The sequence below is a fragment of the Panthera uncia genome, chromosome F1 (genome assembly GCF_023721935.1).
Source record: "Panthera uncia isolate 11264 chromosome F1, Puncia_PCG_1.0, whole genome shotgun sequence".
Classification (NCBI taxonomy): Eukaryota; Metazoa; Chordata; class Mammalia; order Carnivora; family Felidae; genus Panthera; species Panthera uncia.
Genome location: NC_064813.1, coordinates 50,547,083 through 50,566,928, shown reverse-complemented (window position 1 = coordinate 50,566,928; position 19,846 = coordinate 50,547,083). Strand labels below are relative to the sequence as shown.

Below are 19,846 nucleotides of genomic sequence, written 5' to 3'. Positions count from 1 at the left end.
TTGTGAAAGAAATTAAAAGAGCTACTTCAGTGAGCACATAAGTGATAAGAAAACAAGACAGCCTTATTGTTGAGATGGGGAAAGTTTTAGTGGTCTGGATTGAATTTCATACCAGCCATATAATCCCCTTAAACCAAAGCAGATTCACAGCAAGGCCTTAACTGACATCAATCCTATGAAGGCTGAAAGAGATGAGAAAACTACAGAGGATAAGTCTGAAGCTAGCAGAGATTGGCTCATGAGGGAAAGAAAAAAAAAAATCTCTATTACATAAAAGTGTAAGGTGAAGCAGAAAGTACTGGTGTAGAATCTGCAGAAAGTTATCCAGAAAATCTAGCTAAGATAATTAATGAAGGTGCCTGCACTAAACAACTGATTTCAAAGTAGATGAAAGAGCCTTATATTGGAAAATGCCATCTAGGACTTTCATAGCTAGAGAGGAAAAGTCAATACCTGGCTTCAAAGCTTCAAAGCTTCAAAGGGAAGACTTGCTTTTATTAAAGGCTAATGCACCAGGCCACTTTAAGTTGAAGCCAATGTTCATTTACCATTCTGAAAATCCTGGGGCCCTTTAGAATTATGCTAAATCTATTCTGTGCTCTATAAATGGAACAACAAAGCGTGGATGACAGCATATCTGGTTAAGACATGGTTTACTGAATAGTTTAGGCCTGCTGTCAAAACCAACTGCTCAGAAAAAAAGATTGTTTTCAAGTGTGACTGCCCATTGACAATGTACCTGGTCACCTAAGGTGTAATGGAGATGTATAGTGAGATCAGTGGTGTTTTCCTGCCTGCTACCACAGCATCCATTCTGTGACCCATGGACCAAGGAGTCATTTCAACTTTTTTTTAATTTTATTTTTTTAAATTTACATCCAAATTAGTTAGCTTTTAGTGCAACAATGATTTCAGGAGTAGATTCCTCAGTGCCCCTTACCCATTTAGTCCATCCCCCCTCCCACAATCCCTCCAGCAACCCTCAGTTTGTTCTCTATATTTATGAGTCTCTTCTGTTTTGTCCCCCTCCCTATTTTTATATTATTTTTGTTTCCCTTCCCTTATGTTCATCTGTTTTGTCTCTTAAAGTCCTTATAATCAGTGAAGTCATATGATTTTTGTCTTTCTCTGACTGACTAATTTCACTTAGCATAATACCCTCCAGTTCCATCCACGTAGTTGCAAATGGCAAGATTTCATTCTTTTTGATTGCCGAGTAATACTCCATTGTATACATATACCATTTCTTCTTTATCCATTCATCCATCGATGGACATTTGGGCTCTTTCCATACTTTAGCTGTTGTTGATAGTGCTTCTATAAACATGGGGGTGCATGTGTCCCTTCAAAACAGCACACCTGTATCCCGTGGATAAATGCCTAGTAGTGCAATTGCTGGGTCGTAGGGCAGTTCTATTTTTAGTCTTTTGAGGAACCTCCATACTGTTTTCCAGAGTGGCTGCACCAGCTTGCATTCCCACCAACAATGCAAAAGAGATCTTCTTTCTCCACATCCCTGCCAACATCTGTTGTTGCCTGAGTTGTTAATGTTAGCCATTCTGACAGGTGTAAGGTGGTATCTCATTGTGGTTTTGATTTGTATTTCCCTGATGATGAGTGATGTTGAGCATTTTTTCATGTGTCAGTTGACCATCTGGATGTCTTCTTTGGAGAAGTGTCTATTCATGTCTTTTGCCCATTTCTTCACTGGATTATTTGTTTTTGGGGTGTTGAGTTTGAGAAGTTCCTTATAGATTTTGGATACTAAACCTTTATCTGATATGTCATTTGCAAATATCTTCTCCCATTCTGTTGGTTGCCTTTTAGTTTTGCTGATTGTTTCCTTCACTGTGCAGGAGCTTTTTATTTTGATGAGAGTCATTTCAACTTTTAAGTTTTATTTTTAAGAAATAGATTTGATGAGACTATAGCTATCATAAAAAGTGGTATCTCTGATAGATCTTGGCAAAGTGAATTGAAAACTTTCTTCTAAAGAGTCACCATATTAGATGCTACTAAAAACATTCATGATTCATGGAAAGAAGTCAAAATGTCAACATTATCTGCAATTGGAAAGAAGATTCCAACCATCATGGATGACTTTGAGGGATTCAAGACTCCAATAGAAAAAGAAATTGCAGATGTGGTGGAAATAGCAAGAGAGCTAGAATTAGAAGTGGATCCTGAATATGTGACTGAATTGCTGCCAACTCATGATTAGTATTTTAACGAAGAATTCTTCTTAGAGATCAGCAAAGAAGTTATTTTTTGAGATGCAATCTTCTCCTAGTAAAGATGCTGTAAAGCTTGTTGAAATGTCAAGAAAGGATTTAGAATATTACATTAACTTCGTTGATAGATAAGTGGCATGTTTCAAGAAGATGGACTCCAATTTTGAAAGAAGTTCTACTGTCAACAAACAAACAACATTGCATGCTATAGAGAAATAGTCCATGAAAGGGAGAGTCAATCAGTGAGACAAACTTTATTGTTGATTTTAAGAAACAGCCACAGCCACCCCAACCTTCAGCAACCACCACTCTGATCAGGCTGTAGCTGTTGATATGGAGGCAAGACAAGACCTTCCACCAGCAAAAAGATTATGACTCACTGAAAGCTTAGATGATGGTTAGCACTGTTTAGCAATAAAATATGTAATTAAGGTAGTACATTTTTTGAGACATAATGGTATTGCACACTTATAATATAGACTACTTATTGTATAAACATAACTTTTATTTGCACTGGAAAACTAAAAACTTCTTTTGACTTATTTTATTTCAGTATTCTCTTTATTGCTCAGAGATATTAGCTAAATCTGTTACTGTGGAGAATTCATTGTAAAATAGTAAATCTTATTGAGAACAATTAGAAGACAATTGGATTATTCTTATCAGGAGAAGTTAGACTGAACAAGGTTTGAAATCAAACTGACCAGAGTTTCAGTTTAAGAATTTGCTACTCATATCAATTGGACCTACTTAAATAGAAAAAATAAATAAATAAATAAATAAAAGATTAGGTTCATAACATATTATTTCTAGTGGAAAGGCAATAATAGCTAAAACATAAATAAATTTGATATCATAATATGTGGCTTGTTTAAAAATGACCAATAATGTTTTTCACTTAGGCAATACTATAAATGTAATGAAATGCAGAAGAGATTTGTACCTGAACATTGTTAGTTTTTTTCTACTACATTTGTATAAAAGAATAAATATTTCCCCTACTAAATTTCATTCTATCTTTTGTGTGCTTATTTCTCCTTTATTATAGAATATTTCTTGATATGTAAACTAATATTTAATGAAAATAACTCATGGGATAAGTGAAAATGAAATTAAAATAATTTTGTTGATGTGATAATCCTATTAATATATTCTGGAATATTTTTCTCATCATTTTCATCCATCTGAAAATATCTATTGATTGTTCCCAGTCACTAGGGATTATAATAGGACCAAAATTATGATTAAAATCATCAAACAAACAAGAAAAAAAAGCATTACTCTGTTGGCAGAGTTCACCAATAAGATAAAAGAAGTAAACCAGCTGTGTTGAAGCAGATTGTACCCATTGATTATTCAATTAGATCTAATCATAAACACAACTCTTGTCTCAAATGTAAGTAATTTGTTCGTTAACATTTTTTATTGAAGAAGATCGTATTAAGGATTAATTACATCACTGACATTCACAATTTTTTTTTTTGCTGTCAAAATATTTTAACAGGAAGAGACCTTGGTAAATTTTACCTCAATGAAGTACTAGGGATTTGCAAAGCATGTTTAATAAACACTGTTTAACAAATGGAGTCCACAGACTACTAATCTGATCTTGTGATTGAAAAGGGATCCCTAAGGCAATTTGCAATGTCCAGAGTAAAGAGAAAATGGGAACTAAAACATTGTTTTCACATTTTACAAGTCTAAAATGCATGAACAGTCAATATTTCCACTCATTCAATTTCATTTATAGAAATCACTAGAGGTCTAGAGATTGTGTGTGTGCTACACGACTATGTTGACCATTTTTGTATTGCTTGTATAAGTCAACACAATGCATTTTGTCTCCACTTATCATATTATCACCTCATTAACATGCTGTTATTATTGCTTGTTAAAATTTTCCCTTTGTTAATATTATCATCATACATCAGAGCTCCAATTCATAAAAATAAATCAAAGGCTCAGAAATGGCTTATTGAATTATCATAGCAGTGATAAATATAAAAACATTAATAATATAATGTAGAATTTAATTGTAAATGTATAATAATGAAGAGAACCTAAGGGTAAATTTATTTTACCCTCACCTTTGCTTTCTGAGAGCTCTGAGAGATCACCTCTATTTTATTGCCCCTCACACAGTACTCCAAGCCCTTGGCAGTCCCTACATTCAGAACATGTTCATTCACATTCTTGACTCACTTTGGCTATGGAAACTAGAGACATATGGCATATTGAGGAAGCAGAGAACTTAAAAGTGACTGTAGATCTTAACATGACCTAACTAACATATCCAGTACCCTTTCAAACCTGGGGCAGTATTAATAACTGCTATCAAATATTATATATTATATTAATATATTGAATCATAATGTATTTAAAGCTAAATATTAAATATTACTATTTAAGAATAGTAATTATGACTGTTAACCTATTATTCAGACACTGCTTGACAAAGGGCCCCTTATTCCTACTTCTAGCACCTGGAACACACCCAATTTATCCAGAGGTGAGGGAACCAACACAAAGTATTATCAATTCATCCAAGATTTGCAGGTCATAAATAAAACTGTGAAACCAGATTCCTTTGTTCCCAAACCCCAATACTTGATCTTCATGTTCATACCTCCAATGCCACTCATTTTGCCATTGTTGAGTTATACTCTGATTTCTTCAGCATACACCTTCACCCTAACTCCCAGTACTCCTCCTTTGCATGGAAAATCAGCAATATACCTGGATAGTCATGCCACAAGGATTTACAGGAAGAACCACCTTATTTTTCTGAGACATTTGTCTTGCAGTTCAACTCTTATGTAACATGTATATGACTTCTTTCTTTGTTCTACAACATTTAATAATTCTTTGCAAGGTACCCAATATTAAAAACTTTGTATGGACATAAGGTATCAAGAGATAAAATCATCTCATCATTTAGAATAATAGAGCTAATGGGCTATTAAAATTAAAGATTGCTAAACTGATGAAAAGACTTAATCTTTACTGGCCTGAGATTTTACTCTTAGCCCAGATTTTGCTCTTCACTCTTTTTCTGCTGGGTCACACTAATGTCTACATATAAAATAGTAACTGGCTGATCTGTGAAAATTCTCTATTCTTCCTGAGCTCTTGAAGATTCTAACATGATCAATCAAGACCTTGTAAAATACTTCAAGGATCTTATTAATTATATTCACACTTCTCATCAATGAGTTGAGGCTGCTTTCCTCTAGTTTTCCAATGAATATCACTGTACAACCTATAAACTCAAAACTTACTTTTCTGGAGAGGATATCATCAGAAGACCAATATTCAACCCTGTTTGAAAGACCCTTATTTCATCTTTCTTACCACTAGCATTGCTACCAAACTTAAGGAGGGCCAAACTGGATGCATGTTGCTTCACCAGAAGGGTACGGAAGCTACTCTGAGTGGTAGTCACTCCAGTTGGAGACCTTAATCATGACTCTGTCCAGATCCATCAGAAGATGGCACTCGCAGGTAGATTGCTTTCTCAAATACTTTGGACCATGATGATGACAATACAAGTTGGTTTGCTTTCCTGCCAAGATTTTGGAAAAGGCCATGTAGGATTCCTTTATTTCCTATCTTCACCATTTTTATTGTCCTTCTTTGCTATATACTCCTTCTCTGTCTCCTCCAGCATAATCCTTACTATCCACATGATTGCCTACCCCCACTGCAACTACAGAGTCAATAATGAGTCTTTGTATTATCTCTTTTCTCACCTTATCCAATCTGTCCTCCCATTCTTTCACTCAACTTATAGCACACCTCACAACCCTATTTCTGACTTCTGGTTATGTACTCATTTTCCTTATGAAGTCTCCAGCTTCCTCCAAGTTCCTATACCCATTTCAGATTTAAAGACATTTATCACTCAGGGGTCCTTTAGCTTCTCTCTTTAGATTTAAAAATGAACTTTCTTCAATATGTTTCCAAAAGAGCCATCTTTGTTTTTACCCTAACATTATCAAGGGTCCTTTCACGTGCCTAACTAGTTGCAATTACACATACTGTGCTAACAATCAAAATACTTTCATTTTTATCAGGAAAAGTAAGAGTACATATTTCTTGCCTTATTATATGCTCTAATAAACCCAGATGATCCTAAGCATTACTTCACTTGGTGTGCTTGGGTTTGATCTTCCTTTAAACAAAAATCCAAGAACTTTTCTCTTCCTAATTTAATAGGAAAATGCTACATCAAAAAGGCCAATATAAGCTCTGAAATATAAATCTATGGGACAGTTATTTCCATGACCCCTGGATAGAACTTAATAAGAAATATTTTATTTGTGGCAATATTGCCTATTGGTGTCTGCCTATTTATTGTACTGGATCCTGTTATCAAGCTAACTTAATGAGCTTTTATCAAATCTTTAATGAGATTGCCTTCTTTTCTTACTTCATTCTGTTACCTTGGATTTGAGTTTTCTAGGCACTACATGATCCAAAAGCCTACAAAACTGTGTCACAGTGGGAGACTTAGGTACAAAATCCCAGTCCCGGAAGAATATGAGAACTGTCTTTTTTTTTACCAGATTTTTAACAAGGCTTAGAACAAGAGGCTAAAAGGTTGGAATTAAACTTAAAAGGTGTTAGTATTGCGGCAGATAGTGTATTTGTGCCTGGAGCAGCTGCTTTATGATCCATTCAAGGAGTAACTGGAAGTCCTGCATTTTCCATTCTCTACTCCAGGAAATAACTAGGATTGTGGGCAGTCTTATCAAAATCGCCATCATTTCCAGAAAGCCAAGGTGACTATAATGAGTGGTCTTCTACGATCACCTGCCTTTAGGCATTATTCTAGCTCCGAGGGACTGCTAGCACAGTGGCCAAAAGTGACTATTGTGCATAAATTCCCTGGGACTTCTTGGATGTCTATATCATAACCAAAAATATTCAAACAGAAAATTGAGAAATTAGATTGTCACTGTTGTCCTTACTGTACAATCTAAAGATGCTTTGGCCCCAGTGTCCTGAATCGTCTTACTGGCTCCATTCAAACCTCAGATTTCTATTTAGTTTTCTTACTTAGTGCCTGTGTTATTTTTAATACATTCCTAAGCATACTCTCATCAAGTGCCGGATCTCTAACTCCCTCCAACAGTCAGTCTGACAGCATGCTCAACAGATGCTACAGGTAGTCCTTTAAGGCCAACAAGAACATGAAGTCCATTCCACCATGAAAACTACTTTGACCATCTTTACCCTCACAGTGACTCCTAATTTATCCCTAATTGTGTTTAAAGACCTACTTTGACTAAAACAGAGGAGATTGACCACTTACTTACAGTTGCCCATTACTCACAAACTGACTTGGCTTGACCAACTTCAGTCAAGCTTTACTCCTCCTCACATGAGCCTCAACTTGGTTCACCCTCAAACTTATGCAAGGGAACATCTTCCTGTAATGGATCATTCTGATTACAAAAATACATATTTCCTGGCAACCCATCTGGATCATGCTATCTGCTCACTCGCATCTCTTGCCGTGATACTTTGAGAAGTTTGTGCTCACCTTGCTTACCCTGTCTCATAAAATCAAGCCTTTTTTTTGTTTGTTTGTTTGATTTTGAGTTTCTTGTAGATTCTGAGCTTGGAGCACTCCTGATATTGCAATAGTCTTTTCTAATAAAATGTCTACTTATGGAAGTCTGATTTTTTTTTATTTGACCATGTCCACACTTTAGTTTTATGATAATTTATTAACAGAGTTTACTACCTGAGTGCCAGCAGCTTCTTTTCTTCCAGGGAGTTAATTTGTGGAGATGCTCTGGAAATCTTGAGCAAAATGACTTCTAGCCTTGGGGCTGGTTCTGCTCCCATGCAGAGCCTCCTCTTGTCTCTAGGCCATAACTCTGTTGTCACTGCTGTTAGTTTTGCTGTTGTTTCCCTTATCACTGTCAAAATTCTCTAGCCCAGGGGTGCCTGGTTAGCTCAGTTGGTTAAGCCTCTGACTTTGGGTCAGGTCATGATCTTCCAGTTTGTGAGTTTCAGCCCCTTGTTGGGCTCTGTGCTGACAGCTCAGAGCCTGGCTCTCAATAATAGATAAATGTTAAAAAATTTTTTTTTAATAAATAAAAAAAAAATTATCAGCCCCAATTTTGCCTAGACCATACCCTCTGTGCTCCCTAAGCCTCAAATGCTGTGGCATGCATGTATATGCTGGGTGATCACATATTCTCAATGCACATATTGCCCACTGTTTCCCAACACCCCTTAACCCCTTCCCCACCACCTAGCAAACCCATAGACTGAGCCTGCATGTGCTTGTTGCCACCCAAGATCTCTTCTCTGCTCATGTGCAAGCTCCATCCTGTAGTTAAATTGCACTGACAAAATAACAAGTTCAAATATAAAATTATTAAAAATTTCAAGATGGTGGTGGCACAACATTTAATCAAGGGTGGGGACATTCCTGAATGTAAGGTTCTTTATCACTAAACTTGCCTCATACTAATGAAGCCAGTTCTTTCAGGAAAGTTTTCCAAGAGATTGGAATCAGGGCCTTATAAAGGTAGAACTCAGCCTACTGTAGGAGCCCACCAGAGTGTCAACCCAGTGAAATATAACAAAAGCTACAGACATGTGGCTGCTATGACTCAGTTTTTCCCTGTTTATTACAGAGATGTTTATTATACCAACTCTATCCAATTATTTAATATGAAATGACAAAAGAAAGTATCTTTTAAATTTGAAGTTGTCTGAACCAAGAAATATCACATTTGAGCTTTGAATTTTTAGGCTGCTATTAGATGGAACTTGTTAGTTTCTGTCTTGAAAAAGAGGATCGTTATATTTTGTGCACAAAAAGGAGTATAGGTTTCATATGAATATTTTTGGCCTGAAGTATAGCCATCATTAAGGCTATTCATAAATGTCCTATTCTTTCTTGCTGGAGACAGTCTGATCACTCTTTGCTAACTGGAACCCGGGCATTCCTTTCTGAATAAGTTATATGTGAAGTATTGAGGAAGAAGATTTTAAAGCCAGTCACCACATTCTCCTTTTTCTGTCTCTGGTATCATGAATATATGTGTCATGTTGGAGCCTCTGTTAGCCAAGGTCTCTGGGAGACGGTGATGATCAAGTTCCTGTGCCAAACCACGTGCATATGCACCAAACAAAAATAAATTTTGATGTATTAAGCGATTGAAAATGTAGTTTTGTATTCTACAAGTAATCCAGGATAATACCAGTAATAAATTATATAGTACAGTGTAAAGATTGCAACTATTGAAAAAAATATAAGAGCCATGTTGAATTTTAAATTGGGTATAGATATCCTATGGTAAGACTCACTACGAAGATTTTTGGGTTATTTTTATATAAAAACCAGTGATTCCCTGTAAAAACTAATCATAGCTTTCAAGAATAAACAGAAAATAATGCTTTGTAGGGCTAAATTAGTAAATACTGTCACTGAAAGTGGCAAACAGATCAAATCTAGGTTTCAATGTATTAGGAAAAAAAACCCAAAAGACTAGTACATCTTATAATTAAGAAAATGGAAAACAAGATTTAAGATTGGTGGAAAATATATTTGGGAAAAAGCAGAATGAGTTGTTGGCAGTTTTTCTCATATTACATGCGTAGTTTGGTTATAAGATCACAGAGATATAATCAATTAAAGTAATTAGAAGCCAACATATTATTTTTGTAACAAATTATTTGTTTAGAATGACACAAAACTGTCACTAAACATATGTATTAGAGAAAAGGGATTAGTGATTTTTTTATGTGTTTATTGCTGAAATGCATAATATAAGAAGGAGGTTTTTTCCTTAGTTAATGACAATTTTAAGACACAAGACACAATATAAAATGGAATATAATATTTTAGTGTAAGTGCCAGTAGACTATCAACTATGTAGCAACAAGAAAGTATTTCCTACAAAATTAAAACTATTACACGTGAATTTTAAGCTATTTTATGATATATTCCTATAAGATATCTGGAAGCCAGAAATTTCTATACATTTATTCACTGCTGGAAAACATTCTAAAAACGTATCACTATTTAATGTATCCATCAGTATAGATTTCTTCAAGTGCATGGTATTTATAAGTAGAGAGTAAGTACAGAAGCATGATGACTTTAGAAGAGAAGATGCATTTAGATTTTAATAACATGATTTAAAAATTGTTTATGAAATAATTGTCTTCAGTGAAAGTGATTTCTATCATGTAAAATAACTACCCTCAGTTTATATCTCAGTGATATTAGTCAATACCTTGAGTATCCTAAACTGATCTATTCAGGACCTTTTAGCTTTCTGAGATTTTCATTTAAGAAAAATTATTTATTTGTAGTCATTTGAACTTCAATATGCAAATTTAGGATTTACATATCATACAATTTAATTATGCATGCCTGACCTTTATATTCACTTGATTTCTAATAAATTTTTGTGAAAGACATAGTACTTATCCAAGCCTTATTTATTCAGGCTATTTAGTTGTATGGAACAGAGCATAAGCAAAGATGAATTTGAATATCTTAAAAATAGCATGATAGTAATAAGGATAACATTTATTGAGCTTTGTGCCAAGGATTATGGTGAGAGCATCACACAAATCACTTTATGTAACCAAAAGGGGCTACTATCCTCTTGTAAACTTTGGTTTGGTTAAGTGAAGCAACTATGTTTGAGGGGCCATGACACTAATTAGTCCAATTTTGGCAATCTCTCTCCAAAGTTTATATCCTTAATGTCATGTTCTTCTTGTGTTTTACTGATTTACCTTTATCTTGCATCTGGACTTCTCATTCAACATCCATTGAAGACAGTTCCTAAAATTAATACAATCAGGTGGACTCTTGTAATCAATTTCCTTGCCTTTACTCTTTGTCCTTTATTACATAAAATTGCATAGAATTGTATCATCCTTTACTCCCAGTCTTAAATTGTTTCTCATTTCTTATTCAACATCAGTCTAAATATTTTAATGTGTAAAATCTTTCACAATATAATAATAATTTAGGTTTTCAAAACTTAATTCCAATTTTTCCTGCATAAAATCTTTACACATTTCACATGCACTTAAAATAGGGGTACTACAGGAGGGAAGGGCCAATTCTTTCAAATACTGTTACAACTCCTATAATACTATTCTCTGTGCTCTTCAGACACTAGCTCAAAATAGTAATCTTTTATTTTCTAGCTAGAAGTAATTTATCTTTTGTTTGATATTTGTGAATTAACTGTTCTATTGCAAGTATATTGCTCTAAACTTTTAATTTTGATGAAATTCAACAAGGATTTGGTAAATATCTGCTCAATTCAGAGGACCGTGTTAGGATATAAAAATACAAAGTTTTAGGGGCGCCTGGGTGGCTTGGTTGGTTAAGCGTCCGACTTTGGGACTTTGGCTCAGGTCATGATCTCACGGCCCGTGAGTTCGAGCCCCACGTCGGGCTCTGTGCTGACCGCTCAGAGCCTGCAGCCTGTTTCAGATTCTGTGTCTCCCTCTGTCTCTGCCCCTCCCCTGTTCATGCCCTGTCTCTCTCTGTCTCAAAAATAAATAAACGTTGAAAAAAAATAAAAAAAAAATACAAAGTTTTATCATCCTCAAGTGTCAGAAATACCTAAATGTTATTTCAGTTCTACAGAAACAAAATGCCAGTTGTGAATTTGGGAAAGGACACTAGGCATCATGTTTGTGACTATTACTTGAATATTATAAAGCGTCACATTGAAAATTAGAAGTTTGTTGAATGGATATGTCACATTTTATTACACATTATTATTGGCAAGTCTCCAATGGCTCCTAGTATTTGGAACAAGATCCTGTAGTTCTATAATATGAGGAATGAGCTATACCAAAACTTAGCTGAAGAAAGAAGCCTGACAAAGTAAGATTAAATGCAGCAGATGATAATGTAACTCCCTGAAAGTCTTTTTCTCCACCCTCCAAATGTAGTTCTCTGTGCCTAGTGGTGTGTCAACATATGGTTGTTTTGTTGGTTTCTAGAAGCTGAATTTTGTGCTTCATCATAGTCATTTTATACCTACAGCTTCTATCACCTGTCTGTAAGATTCTTTGCAAATAACCAGTTTGAGATATGAACATAGCTTATGAATTACAAGCTAATGTTTCTTCGTATGTGTATCTTTTTATAAATGAGGAAGCCTTTCTTGTTTAAAAAAATATTTATCTTTGGGAGAGAGAGAGAGAGAGAGAGAGAGAGAGAGCATGAGTGGGGGACGGACAGAGAGGGAGAGAGAGAAACCCAAGCAGGCTCCAGTGCTTTCAGCACATAATCCAACGTTGTGTTTGAACCCAAGAACTATGAGATCGTGACCTGAGCTGAAATCAAGAAGTCGGATGCTTAACCAACTGAGCCACCCAGGTGCTCCAAATGAGGAAGCCTTTCTAAGAATTCTCAACAACTTTGCCTAAGTCTCATTGGCAGAAATGTTATATCAGCTACCTCAAAGTTAGTAACCAGTTAATATGGGGAACCATATTGTCCAGATTTGCCTAATCAGGACTTAGCTGTGAGCTTTTTAGAGGGTCATATTCCTTTTCCAACTATTTTAGAATAACCTTTCATAAATGATGAAACACTAGTCCCAAGTATTTTTAATATGTGCTTTTTTTTCAAGCATAAATTTCCCTACAAGAGGAATTTTATTGATGACACTCATTTATTTCCCTCTCGAAAGACCAACTGCAACCAAATGAAGTGAACATAACCTGTAGATCTTATTTTCTTCATAATATAACAAAATATGAAGCTTGGAACTGGATCACTTGACCGTTTCTCTTCTTACCTCTTCATACTTCAAAATGCTTGTATCTCTTAATAGCCAGCATTCTCTTAGATCAGCAGTTGGGCTCAGCACATCCAAGCCTCAGTACAGTCTTCTTTATATTTTTTTTTTCCTTTTTCTGGATAATTGGCTGAGCTTGCCGAACAAAGCCACTCTGCTCCCTGTCATAATGTCACTTTTCCTGGGCATAAAGAGAATCTTTGCCTTTCTTGTACTATGTCACTCTGTGGGTTGGTGCTTACCACACTTCTCGCAGAAAGTCTGGTGGGTTTTAGGAACATTCACCATGGTTGTGAGAGCGCTATCAGCAAAGAAAGACAATATGTGCTTTTAAAAACAAAGATATAATGATGACATTTTTAGATAAACAAGTCTGAGAATTCCCGTGCTAAGCAAAGTCAAATACTTTTCCTTCCTTCAGGCATTCTCAGAGCCTTTAATATACTAAATCACTTTGTGGAGAACATAACTGGAAGCCTTTTTTCTTTCTTTCTTTTTTTTTTTTTGTAAAGTTTTAACTAATTAATTAATGTTTTAATTCCAGCATTGCTAACATACAGTGTTATATTAGTTTCAGGTGTACAATATAATGCTTCAACACTTCTATACATTACTCAGTACTCATCATAATAAGTATACCCTTTATTCCCCTTCACCCATTTCACCCATCACCCCACCCACCTACCCTCTGGTAACCTTCAGGTTGTTCTTCATAGTTAAACATCTGTTTTTTTCATTTTTTCTTTTTTCTTTGTCCATTTGTTTTATTTCTTAATTCCACATATGAGTGAAATCGTATAGTATTGGTCTTTCTCTGACCTTCTTATTATTTCACTTAGCATTATACCCTTTGGATCCATTATGTTGTTGCAAATGAAAAGTTTCCATTATTTTTTATGACTAATATCCCATTGTATACGTATACCACCTCTTTTGTGACCATTCATGTATCAATGGACACTTGGGTTGCTTCCATATCTTGGCTACTGTAAATAATGCTGCTTTAAATATAGAGGCGCATGTATTTTTTTGAACTAGTGTTTTCCTACTCTTTCAGTAAATACCCTGTAGTGGAATTACTGGATCATATGGTAATTCTACTTTTAGTTTTTTGAGGAACCTCCATCCTGTTTTCCAGAGTGGCTGCACCAGTTTGCATTCCTACAGATGGTGCATGAGTGTTGCTTTTTCTTCACATCCTCGTGATTGCCAGCATTTTCAAAACTGACTTTCCCTTCTCATGAAACGCTTGTTAAATCTATGTTCTGTAGAACACATTTCCATAAATATTACTCTAGTAAATGACCACAATGTAAAAATGTTTTTCTCTTCCCTATAGAATTCAACTTAGGAACTGCCAGTTGGTGTTGGATCAGGGCTTAATAACTATTTAAAATAATTTTATATAATGAAACTAGTTAGAAGAGCAGTATATTACTTTAGATAATGTTACATAAATAAGAGCTACCAAGAAGGGATGACTTAGTGAATTCACTTGAAAAGTGGGTAGTTAAATAGTGATATCACAGGACATTTATCTAGTTTATATTGCCAGCATAGGAAAATAATTAGTTGAATGGAATGAAGATTCTTTTACAGAAATCATGCATTTTGAAGTTGGTTTCTCAATGACATTCAAACAGCTGATCTCCTAGTAAGACTACGTGGAGAACTAAGGTTTTGTGCAGTCACACACTGTGTTTAATTCTGTTTAATTTGGGATATGTAAAAAATAAAGATGTGAGCACTTTGAGGAGAATTATGATAAAAATGGAGGAGAAATAATTTGAAGAAATGAGATTAACTATAAAAGTAAAAATGTCAGGTCTTAATAGTATGTTTCTGATTCAAGGCTAATGAAAGTATTCATTATATGGTGAGAGAGATTGAGCAGAATAGAAAGTGTAAGAGAGGTCAGCAGTTGCGAGACTAGTTGCTCCATTAAACTAGTGAGTAGATCACCTTGGTGACCTTCCTGATTGGAGAATGAGAACAAGAGCCTTTTAAAAATTATGAAAGGAGACTGACCTCTGATCTCTTCTTGAAACTTTTTACTATTATAAAAAATAAAGATAAGGAATGTATAAATGCAAGCAAAAAAAACAAAAACAAAAAAACCCTGATGTTCTTAAATAATCCTAAAGAGGTAAGCAGGAATTATGGGGAGGCAAAAGAACTCCCCATTAAAGAATAAAATGGAATTAAATAAAATCATTCAAAAATAATTGATCTATGGAAATAAAAAGACAAAGGAACTCTAATCTCAGTAGTTTTTTAAATGTTTATTTTTGAGAGAGAGAGACAGAGACAGAGAGAGAGACAGAGAGAGAGAGAGAACAAGCAGGGAAGGGGCAGAGAGAGAGGGAGACAGAGAATCCGAAGCAGGCAGGCCCCAAGCTCCCAGCTGTCAGTGCAGAGCCTGATGTGGGGCTTGAACTCACAAACCGGGTGACCTGAGCCAAAATCAGACACTTAACTGACTGAGTTACCTAGTTGCCCCAAATCCCAATACGTTTTTAAAAGGGTATGTGACTGCATATCAACTTCATCAAAGCCATTTGATTTTATACCAGCACAATATAACAGCCAACTATGGAAGGCTCTTCACCATTGGAAGAGAACTTACTAAACTGTTACTTAATGTAACAACGAAATTCCATCTCAAAATACATGAGTATGCAAAGAAAATACATGAGTATGCAAACAAACAGATGCAGTCAAATCCAGAGCCAATCATTATTTATCTGAAGATCTCGATATGATATTGTGATTTTTAACATCAATGTGTTTTAAAATAAACATGTTTTGAAAAGCATTATCAGCTTTGCAGAGTTTGGCAAAATGTAAATAGGAAAGAAATATGCTATTGCAAATAATAACAAGTTCTTACTACTCCCAGAAGAAAATATTCCCATGCATGGTTTCTACAGAGGTTATATTGGGACTTACCAGTATCTAAGCTACATGTTTTTTCATGGACATACCATATCAGGTGGCCTGCCCTTGGAAATGTACAAAAGTTGAATATAAATGCCGTGGGGTGTTTCTTGTTGAGCTAATCCAACAATTCTTCCCATAAATATATTTATTAGCCTCGTCTTCAGTATAGTATAGTCTCAGCAATATGTCACTTTTTTTTTAAGAAAATCAAAATGTAACTAAAATTTTTGCAGGCCTTGACTAGTAGGAAATATGTTAAAACTTTTATAACCAAACCCTCCACTTTCTGTTTGCTTCACCTGAATTCTTGTGGTAATCAAGTCACAAAAATAGTCTCCATAAAATATTTAAATATGTGGCACAACCGAATATATATATTCATGGTATCTTACTACCTGAATCAAATGCATCCTCTTGTCTTTACATTTTTCCATGAGAATTCAGCTAACATTACCCCAGAAGATGTTGTCTAAAAACGTTACATGAATTTTTCCCATGATGTCTTTTTGACAATTGAGAAAGAGCAAACAATTATAAAAAGGCTTTTTCCAAAAATAAAACATCTCAGTATGAAATAAATCTTATGGGATGCTCAAATCACTGTACCTAGTGAGGGAAAGAATTTTGATTGAATATTATTTAGCCTTTCACAAAGTTCTAAAATCCTTAAAATTATTTTAATTCATTATGATTTTTAAATTAAATATTTGGAGTTTGTATTCATATTCACTCTGAATCTTTTTTAGGAAAAAGTAATCATGTAACTAATTTATTAGACTTTAGTCAACCAGACTTCTATAATTAATTGTATGTTGAGTGTGCTGGTGTTACAGCAATAAAAAGGGAAATCCTTCCCTTCACAGAACTTAACCTCTGAGCTGTGAGAGGTGGACAAACACCTATAATAAATACGTAAAAAAATGTACCTACCATCATATTTAATTTTTAGCATTATTCACTCTTGTTTTTCTTCCATAATTCACCACTGGTGTAGGTTATGGACACTTTTGTATTACTAAAAGAATATCCAAATGGTTGACATTTGTTTCAGTATCATGATAACTGTGAGCAATTCTTTTGAAATTTTTACTTTTCTTCACATTAGCTACCCCTGCTGTTTCTAAATAAATAACTACTCACTCCTCTGTCTCAGTTATTCCTTCTCCTGTTTTCCACAAGTCACATGTGCTCTTTTGGAACTCTTCTCTATGTACAGAACCTTTTTTCTTCTCACTCTACACACATCACATGAGTGACCTCATCTCCTCTTGCCTCACTTATGGTCCACATGTTCCTGAGTTATACATTTATATCCCTCTCCTGAGGACCAGAGATTGATATTCACTACCAACTGGTCTTCTGTATTTGGGTTTTATGAAGGCGTTTCAAATTTAGTATATTCAGAACACCATCTCATCCTTTTCTCTAAAAGCTCTTTTCAGTTCTTCCCAATGTCATCCCCATACATAAGTCAGGCTCCTTCGTTTTTTGAATCTCATCCCTTCAGATACTCAAGGAACACTATCTTTTCTATTTTGTTTCAGTGTTTCTGTAATCTATTTATTTTCTGCCATTCCTGTGTAACTGTCTCAAGCCACCAGTATTTCTCAGCTGGATCATATCATTTTGATATACAGCTTCTTTATACTAGCCTTTCTGCTTCTAGGCTTTTCCCATTCTAGTCTTTTTTGCTTCCCAGTAGTGTGAGCTTTCAATGTAAATCTCTCTCTAATCATTTCTCAGTTTAAATTCCTTGGATATAGTCCAGATTCATTAAAACAGTTCATTAGCTGACCCCTGATTATTTCTCTAACTTCATCTCTTGTCGTTTCTCTGATTTATACTCTAATGTCCCGATGTACATTTCTTCGTGTTATGTATTACGTGTCAGTCTTTTTGCAAGCTTTTTCCTCTTCTTGGAATGCATTTTCTATCCCTTTCCACAAGTCTAATTTCTACTTAATGAAGTATGTGGCTAAAGAGCACAGAATTTCACATCAGACAAATCTGAGTTCAGATATTAACTCTGTCATTTATATTGAAATATGAGTTGAAAAAAATTTAAGACTCTATAAGTCTTTAAAATGAGAGTAATTGTGGTACTTACTTGATCAGGTTGCTGCAAGAATTAAGTGTCATAGTGTATGTCAAGGTCTAGGTACAGTGTCTTCTGAAGGGGTACAGAATATGCCACCCCAAAATATGCGATTTTGGCATAAGGATTATTTTGAGCTAAAACCAGTTTAGAATCAGCAGATTCAGGAAGTTTTCTGTGATCCCCTTATTTGCTTAAAAAAGCAGGGCATACATTTCCCTTCGTGAAGGTGTCCCTCTTGTATCAGGAAGAGAAGATCACTCATCTTTGGAGACTGAGAGTCGACACGGAAATGGGTTTGCATCAACAGACCTTCCTAAAGTATAGATAAAATAACATTTGTCTTCCATTAGTTTATTAGTACCATATTTTCCTAGTGATTTATCCTGTGATTTATCATCTTTTGAAGCCCCAAAACCCCTTTGCTTTGTTAAAATGGCATATAAGTCCCCGAGACTACTTTTTTGAGTTTCACTTCTTTTCTGTGAACTTCTGTGCACATAAAATATTAATAAAATTGTATGTTTCTTTCTTCCTTTAGTCTGTCCTTTGTTAGTTTAATTTGCAGGTCCCAGTGTCGAGATTTAAGATGGTAAAAGGAGAAGTTTTTTCCTTCCTGACACTTGCTTACCAGGGCAAGAATCATGTCTAATCACAATTCTTAAATGCTTGCTGGGAAAAATTTAATAAATAAACTTAAATATATATGTTTTTGTAAACAGTTTTTAATTTTACTAATTTTTAAACAGTATATAGATATTAATAATTCCACATAACAATTTTATTCCAAGGATTTTTAGCTTTTATTTTTATTTTTATTTTTGCATGTACGAGAAAAGGCTAAAGATACTTTCAATAACAAAAAATAAATCTACTGAAAAGTCTAAAATCTTCCTGTGCAACATGGTCTGTCTTACTGAAGTATAGAAATTACTAAATACCTTTAAAATTTTGACAATTAGTTAACCTGCTACCCTGATCACAGTGCCTTAGAGAGGGATAAGAGGCCTCTGAAAATTAAGTAGTCCTTGAAATTAATATACCTGGGATGTTTTCTATGGATACTTAAAAATAGATAATGGCTTCTTTATGTCCTTTAGTTCTGTCCATTGTCACTGTCTAAAGAGTTTTGTCAGTGACTGACCACAATATAAATAGATCAGATCAGCAGTTTGATAGCAGTCATGTAAAGGGGTAAATAGTCATTAATATAATTACTGGCACCTTATTATCATACAAAACATAAGATGATGATGCTCCTTGAGAGGATGTAACTCTGAATTATATTCTCTTCCACTGCATAGTCAGATAGTGGGCAGTACAGAGATAGGGACAAAATAATGGAAAACAATACACATATCATTCTAATTTCTCCATAACAATAAAAAATATGTAACACGTTTAATGCAAATATTATCTTGCAGAAATTTTACATTTAGCAGCATTTCCAGTTGGCAGTGCATTTAATAGCTATACATATAGCTGCTGCATACAAGATAGAAACTATGATCTGATACATCAAGTGAAATTAAATTAAATATAAATATTTCACATGTAAATTCCATCTATTATTAATTCATGATTATCTGGCTCATTTATTTGATTTCAGTACCAGAATGTTCTGCACAGTTTATCCCACAAGATCCCTCATCCTTGAGGTGATTATAATGTACAGAGGGTTATCTTATTTCTAGTAAAATAAATGATGCTATTCAAATGCTTCAAGACATACAGCAGGTAGTTTCAGAATTTATTAAAGGTTTCTTTATCAGTAA

The 19,846-nt window shown here is 34.7% G+C and overlaps 1 pseudogene; it reads right to left on the bottom strand.

Annotated features, from left to right (window-relative positions):
• Nucleotides 1–12,977: 12,977 nt before the first annotated feature.
• LOC125925816 (60S ribosomal protein L36a-like) lies at nt 12,978–13,324 on the bottom strand (annotated as a pseudogene).
• Nucleotides 13,325–19,846: the final 6,522 nt, after the last annotated feature.